Genomic DNA, 12,612 nt, shown 5'->3' with positions numbered 1-12,612 from the left:
CCAGCCTGCTGGTTTGATGATAATATGTCATTGTGATTTTAGTGTGAATTTCCATGCTTGCTAATGAGGTTGTATAATTTTCATGAGTGTTTACTGATTAATTTGAGTTTTCTGTGAAGCGCCTGTTGAGGCTGTTTACCCATTTTTGTATGTTTGTCTTTTTCTTACTGATTTGTAGCGTGTTTTAATGAACTGTAGTATAATGCTTAATTTTAATGAATAATTGAGCAGTTTTTTTTCCCTTTTTAATTACTGCTTTTGTGTATGGTGTGAGGTAGGGGGTCTAGTCATCCCAACATCATTCACTGGAAAGTTCCTCTTTTCTCCAATGATCTACAATGTCGTCTCCATCATGCATCAAGTGCCCACCTATGTGTATATTTCTATTTCTGCTATTAAACTATATATCTGCCTTGGCACCAGTACCACCCTAGCTTAACTATCAAGGCTTTAGGATTGGTCTTGATAGCCTATAGAACAAGTTCTCTAGCCTTGTTCTGCTTCAGCAATATTTTAGTCATTCTTGGCCCTTTATATTTCTGTATAAGTTTTAGAATCAGCTTGTTAAGTGCTGCAAAAAGAAAAAAAAATTCTCTTGGGATTTGGATCAGGATCACATCAGGAGAACTGATATCTTTAAAATATTGAGTCTTTCAATCCATGAACAAGGTCTCTATCTTCATTTCTTTAGGTCTTGTTTAGTGTCTTTCAATAAAGTTTTATAATTTTCTGCATCCGAATGCTCAGGCTCGCACATGCTTGTACCAGGCCCCTTCAAACTTTCTCCATGGGAGTCATGCCCAGGGGCCTGGCCTTTTTCAATGAAGAGTCCCATCCAGATGAGGTGTCACCTCTAAGAAGCCAGGGCCTCTCTCCGGGACTGAAATCATGCACTTCTCTCTTCCTTTCTTCCCCCCTCCCTCCCTCTCTCTCCCCTTCTCTCTTTCCCTCTCCCCTCCCCCCACTACCTTCTTCCTCTTGGTTTTAAAAAAATTAATGGATTTAATTTTTTAGAGCAGTTTTTATAGCAACATTGAGTGGAATGTACAGAGTTCCCATACACCCCCTCTCCCAACACACCAACAACCTCCCCCATGACTTACATCTTGTACCACGGTGGTACTTTTGTTGCAATTGGTGACATCCTTATCACCTAAAGTTCATAGTTTACATTAGGGTTCATGCTTGGTGTTGTACCTTCTATAGGTTTGGACACATGTATAATGACATGTAACCACCACTGCAGTATCATATGGAATAGTTTCACTGCCCTAAAAAAAATCTGCCTATCCGTCCCTCTCTCTTCCCCAGTCCCCTGGCAACCACAGATTCTTTTACTGTCTCCATAGTTTTGCCTTTTCCAGAATGTCACATGGTTGGAATCATATGTATACAGCCTTTTCAGGTTGGCTTCTTTCACTTAATCATATGCATTTAAGGTTCTTCCCATGTCTTTTCGTGGCTTGGCACCTCATTTCTTTTTTAGAACTGTTTTCAGGCTGTACCGCAATTTATGCACTCACCTAATGAAGAGCATCTTGGTGGCTTCCAAGTATTGGCAGTTACGAATAAAGCTGCTGTAAACATCCACGTGCAGCTTTTTTTGTGTGGATATGTTTTCAACTCCTTCAAGTAAATACCAAGGAGCGTGATTGCTGGCTCACATGGTAAGAGTGTGTTTAGTTTTGTAGGAAGCTGCCAAACTGTCTTCCAAAATGGCTGTACCATTTGCACTCGCATCAGCAATGAATGAGCGTTCCTGTATCTCCACATCACTGCTAGCATTTGTTGTTGTCAGTGTTCTGGATTTTGGCCATTCTAGTAGGTATATTGTGGTACCTCATTATTGTTTTAATTTGCAGTTCCCCAGCGGTGTATGATGTTGACCATCTTTTCATTCCCTTATTTGCCATCTGTATATCTTCTCTGGTGGCTTGTCTGTTCAGGTCCTTTGCCCATTTTTAAATCAGGTTGCTCATTTTCTTATTGTTGAATTTTAATAGATTTTGGTATATTTTGGATAATAGTTTTTTATCAGATGTGACTTTTGCAAATATTTTCTCACAATCTGTGGCTTATCTTTTTGTTCTTGTGACATTGTCTTTCACAGAGCAGAAATTTTAGATTTAAAAAAAAATTTTTTTAATTTGATTTTATTTATTTTATTATTATTATTATTATTATTAGCTGCATTGCGTCTTTGTTGCTGCCCACAGGCTTTCTCTAGTTGTAGTGAGCGAGGGGCTGCTCTTCATTGCTGTGCATGGGCTTCTCATTCTCATTGCTGCCGCTTCTCTTGTGGAGCACGGGGCTCTAGGTGCGTGGGCTCAGTAGTTGTGGTTCATGGGCTCCAGAGCACAGGCTCCACAGTTGTGGCACACAGGCTTCGTTGCTTTGCGGCATGTGGGATCTTCCTGGCCCAGGGCTCGAACCCGTGTCCCTTGCATTGGCAGGCGGATTCTTAACCACTGTGCCACCAGGGAAGTCCCAGATATTTTAGATTTTAATGAAGCCCAGCTTATCAATTATTTTTCATGGATCATGCCTTTGTTGTTGAAAAAAACCACAGAAGTTTCTGCTCATTGGTTTCTGCTCTGGTAAGTCTGGTTCTGCGTATTTGCCTGTCTGTCTCTAGTTTGGGGACAGCAGTTTGCCCTGTGACCTCACTTCTCTGATGGTTCTAAGAGTTGTTGCTATTTCTGTTTGTTCAGCTTTTTACTTGTTTGGACGAAGTGGCAATTCCTAAGCTCTTTACATGCCAGACGGGAAACAGGAAGTCACTCCTGGCTTCCGTGCTTTCCCTTAAATACACACACACACACACACACACACACTCACACACACTCACACTCTCTCTCTCTCATACATGTCATCATTTTTCACATATTGTTTTTCAACTTTCCTTTTCTTTTAAAGACAAACATCCTGGACATCTTCCATTTTCTTCCCAGACACTTAGGCTGTCTTTGGTGCTGGTGTGATGGTGTTCCGTGGCAGAGGGGTCCTCATTTATAGGTTTTCACCTTTACGTACAGTGCTCCGTAAACATCCTTGAGCATAAATCACTGGGGACACATCTGATCATTTCTATAGGATACATTTGTAAAAGTGGAGTTGCTCCATCAGATTCAGGGCAAAAAAATTAAAAAATTTGAGAGAAACACTGGAATCTCCCCTAAAGGCCATGCTAGTGTGCACTGTGTCTCTTTCAGGATGGGCTGGGGGTAAGGCTGCAGCTCTGTGGGCCCCAAAACACTGGCCCAGGGATCAGGCAGGGCCAGGCCCATCTGAGGCTGTGCCAATGAGGCTGAAGGGCAGGCCTCAGGCCCTGGTGATGGGCAGGGGGCTGGAGAAGCTGGAGGAGGGGCCTGTCAGGGTCTTTGGGTGTGTGTGTGCACATGCGCGTGTATGTGTACACGTGCGTGCACGTTTGTATGTCTATGAATGTGGGGGGGTGAGGGGGGAGTGTGTGTGTAAGGAGTTTTGTGAGCAAGCAGATGTGCTGCTGGATAAACTGTGGACCCCCAGTTCGTCGAGCTGGGGGCGAGGGGCTGGAGTCCCTGGGAAACCTCAGGAGGCTGTATCTGCTGGCGTGAGGCCAGCGTTCTGAACCTCGAACACAGTGCCAGGAGCCAGGGCGTGTGGCCTCAGGCTAGACACGGCCCCTCTGAGCCTCAGCTTCCTCATCTGTGAAATGGGAGCAATGGTGTCACTCTGACAGGTGTGCTGGAGGGTTAGATGAGATCCCGATGGGAGAGAGCCTGGCATTAGGCGGCGTGCCACCCGTGTTGGTTCACTCACTGATGTGCACATTCATTCAGGACCTGCTTGCTGGGAGGCCCCTCTGTGCTGGTCACCAGGCACGGGGCAGTCTGGGCCCCGCTCTGTGGCCACCCTCCCTGTCGCCCCCCGGAGCCGCTAGAGCACCCTTGGTCCTGGCCTGGTCCTCCCGTGTCCGCACCTCTGTGTCAGTGCAGTGGGTCCACCCTTTGTCTCCCTCCATCCACCAACTTCCCCACCTTGGTCTCCTGGCCTCACCGCTGCCCTGGAACCCTCACCGGCACCACAAGAAAAGGCAGGGGCTACGTGACCTGTCTCCCCGCGTTTATTGAAAATTCGCCTTCCAGCCTCTGAAACTCACAGAAATATGGTTTCAATTTTCCCTTTGAATTGTGGATCAAAAAAACCCAAGTGAGGCCAGTACATATTTTTCTCTGCCAGGGTGTCATTCACTCAGGTCAACGCCCGGGGCAGTTATTAGGAGGGGCGTTTGCTGCCAGGTCACTGCCAAAGTGAACTCATGTCCACCCTGGAAGGGGCAGGAGTAGGGGCTGGGCATGACAGGGCTGTGAGAGGGATGGGCTCTGGTATTGGGGAAACTGAGGCCCAGAAAGACCAAGGTCATGCCAGCAAATAGTGCATCGAGGACTTGAACCCAGTGCAGGACAAAACTTTCAGATGTGACCTCACCACACACCCTAGCCTGGGTCACATCAGTAACCATGGTGCCAACAGCAGCTGTGTGTTCCTGGGGGCTCCCTGTGGGCTGGCTCTGAGCTTGGCTGTGCGAGAGTGCCTTAAATTCAATAGAACTCCACTGATCAGGAATTTCATCATTGCCATTTTACAGATCAGGAAAACTGAGGCTTAGTCACACCTCGGTGGTAGGAGTGGGGGAGCAGAGCCCTGAAGGACCAACTAGTGGTGGATGAACCTTGCTCCCCAGGGACGCCCCACCCCGTGGCACCTTCCTCCCTGCCCAGGTAGGAGGGTGGTCCTGGAGCCAGGCTCTGAATCCAGTGGGGGAGGTGGAAGGTGGAGGTTCCTGGGGATCAGGCCTGGGAGGGGGACTCTGTGTCCAGCTCTGTCCTGCCGGTGACTCCCTGCAGGCCTCATGCGGTCCCTGGCCCCCTGCAGGCCTTGGGGTGGTGGGGGGCTTGGGCTGAGTAGGAAGATCGCTTTCCTCCTGAGGCTTATGGGAGACACAGAGGGTGTGAGCAGGGGAGTGGCACAGTCTGGAGGACTTGGAGGGTCTTGGGGATGATGGACCAGAGGAGGTGAGAACAGAGGCTGGAGACTTCCTTGGCTCTGCGGAAGAAGAGTGAGGTCTGGATGAGGCAGTGGTGTCCAGTAAGGAGGAAAGGAGACCGGCGGTGTTGATACAGGGGCTGGGTTCTCAGGTTTGACTGAATGTTGGAACCTCCTGGCAATTCTGACTCAGTTGGTCCGGGGTGATGCCTGGGCACTGGCCTTTGTTAAATCTCTCCTGGTGACCTAACACTCAGCCCAGGTGAGAGTCATGGGCATTGGGGTGTGTCCAGCATGGCCTAGGGCACAGGCTGGAATGATGAGCCTGACCCGGGTCTGGGTGGGACCCGAGAGGGACAAGGCCCTAGGTCCAGGGGTCCAACAGTGCTGCTCTCTGCCTCCAGCCCGGGTCAGGGTAGTTTCTGAGACTTAGGGGACAGATGGAGGCCTTGATGGGGATGGAGGTGAAGAGACTGACGGGCAGGTGGCCTCTCATCCAGGGGCACTCCTGGCAGCTGGTGGCTCTGCCGCAAGCGTGGCCTGTGTGGTCATGGCCTTGGCCTTGGGCAAGGAGGGGCCGGTCCAGGCTTCTCAGGGATGTGAGGGACCTGCAGCTGAATTGAGGCCTGAGCTGGACCCAGGGAGGGCAGGGCCTATGTGCCGCCCTGGCTACACCCCTCCTGACCACCTCTGTCCAAATCACAGGAGCAGCTTTCCAGGCCTATGTTTGTCTGGTGGGGAGGGGAGTGGATGTCTGCTCTGCGAAGTGGGACTGCTATTCTGCCTAGAGCAGGTCCTGCAGCTGATCCCCCCACAATCTTGCATGCTGCAGACAGACAGGGTTTCCTAAGAGGTGATATTAAGTATACAGAATGCTGGAGAGAAGGTCCATCTCTCCGTGGGCTAAACTCTGGCTGGAGGAGTCCGGGCCTTCACCCGCAGGAGTTTTCATCCAGAGCCTACAGACTTTCTCGACTTCAGATTTACAAATTGAAAATCATTAATAATTCTAACCAGGCGGTGATAAATCTGAGATCTCTCTCGATGAACCCAGACAGCATTTCATAAATCAAAAAGATTACTTAGGAATTTTTTAAAATCTGACGTCAAAATGTCATGGTTACTAATGGTTTCGGTAGATCTTGTGCGGTGATATATCATTTATCTACGCTACATCTCAGATGTGACACGGGGGGCAGAAATGGGATGTCTTTTAATATCGTGAATACATTTCAGCCCATAATAAAGGTATTAACAACTTCTTGGTGTGGTGTCTTCCGGAGCCGGGGTCTGGTTTCATGCCATTGTGACTGCGGCCCCACTCCCTCACTCTCCAAACTTCCCAAGGCCCGAGGGCCAGAGAGACCTCAGAAAATTCTCAGAAAATTCTCAAGGGGCTGAGGGAGGCAGCAGCCTCCAGCCCATGGTGGGGACAAGCTGGGCCACTTAAATCAAGCTCCTGCCCACAGGCGTGAGACCCTAAGTCACCTCCATCCCCCTCAAAAGGGCTTAGGAATCATCTAACTAGAAGCAGCAATAATCTTAACTCCTATTAACTGAGCACTTACTATGTGCCGACTTGGCCTCACATGTGTTAATTCACAGACTCCTCACTGCCACCCTGGGCTTCACCACTGTTTCTCTACTGAACCAAAGTCCAACATGTCCTGCCACCTACTTCTTCTCTGTTCCAGATCCGCCACCTCCCCCAGCTCTTCCAGCCAGGGTGGGCCTTCCTCCTGCTCCTCGAACACCTGCTGGGGCATAGTCCTGCCTCAGGGCCTTTGCACCTGCCTTTGCCTCAGTTTGTATCAATCTCCCACAGGTACCTGCATGGCTCCCTCCCTCACCTCTGTCATGTCTTTGCTGGAATCTTGCCTCTTTGCAAGCCTTCCCCAGGCCCCCGTGCTTTCTGCACCCTGGTTCCTCCGTCTCCCTCTCCATCACGCCTTCTCCCCTGCCTCCCGCCAGGTCACAGCAGAGCCTCTCTGCATTTCTGGTACTGGTGAGGTTGTGCCCGTGCTGAGGATCCCTGTGCCCCCACCACTGCCCCAGTTTGAATCAGGCACAGCCTGGCCCCCCAAAACACCAAAGCACCTGGTGGCCCCGGCTGCAGCCTCGGGGGGCCCTGCAGGCCTCTCTTTGTGGAGGGGCATTTCCTCACCTGCCCAGCATCCAGGGGTCTCCCCTTTGCAGGCTCCAGCCTCCCAGCTGCTGTGGGGAGAGGTAGAGGCGCGGGGAGAGAGAGCCTTGGCTTTGAAACACATCTGCGCTACTATACACAGCCCAGTGCCCCGGGCAGGCTGCTTTGCCTCTCTGGGCCCCAGTTTCCCCATCCGTGAAATGGGAGCAGTGACAGCACCTCCTTCACAAGGTGGGGTCAGGAGTGAAGAACTTGGTGCAGGGCCCAGTTCAAAGTCAGTGCCGGGACATGAGAGGTGTCCTCACTCCCTGGTCTCTGAGTGTTCTAGACCCAAAGGTCCGGCCCGGCCTGACCTGCTGCGTCGCTGGCTTCCCTTCCCCTGAGCGCCTCCCCCGGCCGCACAGCACGGGCCCCCTGCCCGTCCGGGAGGTGGGGGCAGCTCCTTCCCTGCACCTGATCCCTCTGCCTGCTGGCTCCCACCCTTCCTCCTGCCGCAAAGTCACCTCCTCCTCCTCTGTCAAGACGCCTTCCCTGCTGCCCAACAAAGCCCCCCACCCTCTGTCCCCTCCTGGCCCTTCCCAGTTCCTTGTGTTTTACTGAATCTTTATCGTCTCCAGTGGTGGCCCCCACTCAGTAGGTGCTCAGGCCACAGCCAGTCAGGCCCTGCCATTCGTCCTGGACTCTGCTTTCCAAGCCACCAGGAAAGCAAATTTATCAAAGAAAACAATCTCGCATCCCCCTCTGCTTCTACCCTGGACCAAGTGACAGTGGCCACTGCCTAGAGGCAAAGCCTCCTAAGTGCATCTCCCCATCTTCCTGCTTTGGGCTTCGTCCCTCTTCACTCTCCACTCAGCAGCCAGAGTTCCCTCTAAAACCTGAGCCAGCTCCTCCCCTGACTCCCAGCACCCTCCCTGTCACCGGAGGGAAAAGCCGCAGCCCTTTATTTTGGTGGGTCCCTCTCGGACCTCCCCCTCCCCCCAGCACACGAGCCTCCCTGCCTTTGACTTGCTGTTCCCTCTGCCCAGAACTCCCTTCCCCGCGTATCCGCAGGGCTCACTCTCTTCCCTGCTGGAGGGGACTCTGTGCGCCACCTCAACTCCCCGGGGAACCCCGTGCCCCTCAGGCCCATGGCTCCCTGCCCCAGTGGCCACCCTGTCACCCTCTGGCACACGATACATTTTCTATTTGCTGTTTCACATCTGTCTCCCCCACGAGAATATCAGCTCTTTTCGCTTCCGTACCTCCGGTGCCTGCGAGAGTTCCTGGCACGTTGTTTGTGGAGCAGGAGCTCGATATTTGTTTACTGAATGAAATTGTTGAATGAAAAAATGAAGGAGTGAATGGTTGCGCAAAGGCAGGGGGCTGGGTCCTCACAGTTTCTCTCACCTCCACCCACCGCCCTGAGTTCAGGGGCAGGTGAGTGTGGGAAGCTGGTTATCTCCTGTTTTCCCTTCAAGCCCCTCACCTGTGCTGCCTCCCACTCAGGACCTGGATGGACGTGCAAAGGGCAGGAGGACCAGGAGTCAGATCTGGCTTTGAGTTCTGGCTCTACTTCTTTTTAGGACAGCCACCCAACCCTTGAGAGCCTCAGTTTCTTTGTCTGTAAAATGGGATACAGTGATATCTTCGTTAATATTTATTGACCGTGTTCTATGAGCCAGGCTCTCTTCCCCCACTTCCCAGCCTTGTTAAAAGAATGTTTGACTCAAGGACAGAAGCTCCGTGAAGACAAAGGAATGGGAACCTTCAGGATGCTGAGGGATGAGGGTCCAGCCTTGCCCCGGCACCCCGGCTCCCCGGGCCTCCTTTTGAGCTGTGGTTTAATGAAGCCTTGCAGGTAAGAGGGCACATTTCCTGGCCCACCTCTCTCCAGGGGGAACCGGGCAAGAGCTACCGCTTGTCTTGGGGCTGCTGCCTCAAGGCCACGTGTGTGGAAGGGTGAGTCTGTGCCAAAGTGGCTGAGGGACCACCCCTCCCATTCCCATCTCCCTACCCCGGCTCTGCAGCCTCCCTCAGCCCCAGCTCTGGCCTCCGCAGCAGATGAGCCTGTCACATTCGGAGCTTTCATTTCACACAATTGCTTCTGCCTCCTGGAAGAGGTTCTCCTCGCAAATCAAATCCACCCCAGGCGAGGAGAGTGAAAATCAATGCTGGTGGAAAGTTCCCCATGGAAAACTAATTGGTTCTCCTGGAAAGTTCTTTAACCACCACAGGCTCCGGAATCCGCCAGGGCCCAGTCTGTTTGCCCAGGGCTCCAGGCTGGCCGCCAGAAGGGTGGAGAGGAGCAGGGTGGTGTTTGCTGGCCTGGTCGGTACCCATGAGCCAGCAGGGCTCTCCCGGGCTAGGGGACAGAGTGGTGCGAGGGGGGAGGCTTGGTGTCACAGACCGAGATTTGAGACTGACTTCCTGCTGGCTGCCCCTGGGCAAGTCACTTTGCCTTTCTGAGCCTCAGTTTCCCCTTTTGGAAAGTGGGGGTGTCAAGAGTGCTCACCCTGCAGGATCATTGTAGGATTATAGATACTAGGTACACAGCATCTGGTAGACATTAGACTCTTGTATAAAAGGCCGAGTGCACCCAACAGCTCTTCTCCTGATCAGAGCGGAGGGCTGAGTCCTCTGGCTGCTTCTACTAATTATGATCATTCGAGCAGGGTCCATATGCAGAGTGCTTACCATGTCCCAGGGGCTTACTCTGTGTTACAGGACTTAATCCTCTCGGCAGCCCACGGATGGCTATTGTTAACACTCCCATTTTACAGATGAGGAAACTGAGGTGCTAAAAGTCAGAGACCTTAGCCCCAGGTCACACAGAGGTGTCTGAGAGCCAGCCTAGGGCTCCTCCCACTGCCCTAGGCTCCCTGGGCACAAAGCTTCCCAGAGGATCCCGAGAGGTCTCGCATCACGGCCGCTGGGCCCTGCCTGGCGACTCTGAGCCTCCCCGAAGTGACATCTATATAAATATTGTTAATAGCCTGAACATAATGTTAAGTCAGGTTTTACTGGACTCCCTCATCCAGCCTGTGGATTTATGGCGATAGAATTTGAGGTAAATGTTTATTGGCCCAAGTGAGAGCCGGGCCTTCCTCTCCCCTGACTGCTGGCTCCCCGGGGCTGCCCGAGGGCCCTCGGTCCACCTGTCGGGAGCACGCCGGGATAAATCTCGCCGAATGAAATATTTATTAATTTTGCTAACCAGCGTTGATGTCATAAATTACACCAACTTTTTCATGAAATGGTTATTAACATCCGAGGCACTGTGTTAATGGCTTATTGACCAAATATGGGATAATTAGGTCCGGGGAGCGCGGCCTGGCTGATCTGTGAGAGGCCAATTTGGCCGGGATTATGCCAATGACCTATTTTATGTTGCAGCCAGAGTTGTGGGGGAGATTCTGGAGCCCAGTCCTCTGAAAACTGGATTCTTAAGGGGCCTCCTGGCAGGAAGCCACTCTGACCTCCTGCTCTTTATCTGGCCCAGAACCCCCACCACTCAACGTGGCCAGGTGTGATGCTCAGCAGGGAAAGGGGAACATGGTGAGGGCACGCCCACACAACCCCCATCCTGACCCCAACTCTGGGAACCTGTGTTGGCATGCGCAGATGAGGAAACAGAGGCACGAGAAGGGGAGATTGCACAGCCCAAGTTCCCTATCTGCTCCTGCAGGAGCTGGAGGAAGGAGCAGCCTGTCTGCCTGGAGAGCACAATTCCCTCTAGGGGGACAGGCGGCAGGGAAGTGGGGCTCTCCCCAGGGCGCTGTGCACAGACTTGCAGGGCTGTGCTCCCAGGCTCAAGCACCCAGCGTGGCCTGGGTGTCTGCATTTGTCCACACACATGTGACAGGGCCTCTGCATGTGGCTCCGTGTGTGTGTGTGTGGCAGGGGGGGTGCCCACAGGCGTGTGTGCGGGGTGGTGCTTGAGGCTGTCCAGCTTCCCGCCTGGATGGAGCGGCCTGGACCCTGCACGCTACCTCTTAGGGACTTCGCTTTCTGGCTGATGCTCAGAGGGCCTTTGGGAGTCAGCAGTGAAAACGGCCCCTCCCCAGCCACTGACTCCTTCCTTGTGGCCCCTGGGGGCAACCCAGTGGGAAGAAGGAGGAAGGTGTGCTGGAACTAGAGATGCTCTGATAAAACTCCACTCAGAGGTCATTCTGCGTGCTGTCACCCCTTCAGGGGCAGGGCGCTCACTCCTTTTAAGGCAGGACCTTGACTGTTAAACTTCAGGGACACAATTATGGAGCCCCTCAGAAAACCACCCTTGTCCCCGTCCCGGTGTCTCCTGCCGGCCATGCTCGTTCTGGGTGACCCTGCACCAGGCCTTAGCTGACTGGACCAGGGCCGGGCCTCTAATTCCACCTGGGCCACTCTGGTTCTCTCAGGGGCAGAGGGAAAGTCAGAGGGAAGGACAGGCGGAGAGGGGACTGCTGCCTCCATCCTGGCCTTGCTGGGCCCTGCCAGGGGCTCCTCCCTTCTCTGGGAAGAAGTGCCAGGGGGTGTATGTGCCCCCAAAGGGGCTTTTCTAAGACGGTGGAGAGGAGCTGGCCCCGCGCAACCTGGAGCCATGGAGATGGTTCTGGGGTGCCCTTGAGGTCTCTTGTCTGGAAGATGGAGTCTCCCAGTGCTGGAAGATGCTGAAAGACGCACTGCGCTGAGAACCAGTCAGATACTGTAAAGAGGAGGACACCCCTGAGTGAGTGCGGGTGAGCCTGGGGGCGGTCCTCCTCCCACCCGGCTTCCTCTCCTCTGTCCGAGGTTTGTGGAGTCCAACCTGGACACCCCTCCCCACAGCCTCGCCCCAGACGTCACCAGGATGGGCTCTGCATCTTCTCTCTGTGAACCAAATCCTTAAACACCTTGATGTTTAACTGTGGGTACCAACCTAGAACGCGGCCGGGGCGGGGGGGCGGGTAGGGAAGAGGGGAGCAGCGCATGCCGCAGGATAACCCCGAGGACAGCAGCCCCAGCAGAGCACAGCTGAGGTCCAGGGGTGCTGGGGCCTCAGGGGCACCACGTGGGCCCCACTGCATCCACCTCAGGCCTTTGCACTGGTGCCCTTGCAGGATCTCCCCCTCGGAGGAGCCACGAGCTCCCCTGTGGCTGCGGGAGGTCCCGTCCCCCTTCACCATCCTCTGTTGCAACACCTGGTTTATTTCCTGCCTGCACCTTGGCACGATCGATGATGATTTTTTACTCTTTTAAAGTAAAAAAGTACTATTTCTCCCACTGGACTGTGCGTTCCTTGAGAGCAGGGACCATGTTGGTCTTGTTTAGACTTTGGTCCTGGGGCCTGGCAGCCATCTTGCTGGATGAGTAAGAGGCCAATGAATGAATGAACACGTCGTCTGGTCGATCCTCCTCGAAAGCATCTCTCCAGCTCTTGACCTTTGGTCCCTTCTGCCCCACTTTGGCCAAAGCCCTGAGCAGCCCTCCCCTCTGCGGGGCTT

The sequence above is a fragment of the Hippopotamus amphibius genome, chromosome 2 (genome assembly GCF_030028045.1).
Source record: "Hippopotamus amphibius kiboko isolate mHipAmp2 chromosome 2, mHipAmp2.hap2, whole genome shotgun sequence".
In the NCBI taxonomy this organism is placed as follows: domain Eukaryota; kingdom Metazoa; phylum Chordata; class Mammalia; order Artiodactyla; family Hippopotamidae; genus Hippopotamus; species Hippopotamus amphibius.
Note: the sequence above shows the minus strand (reverse complement) of the source record.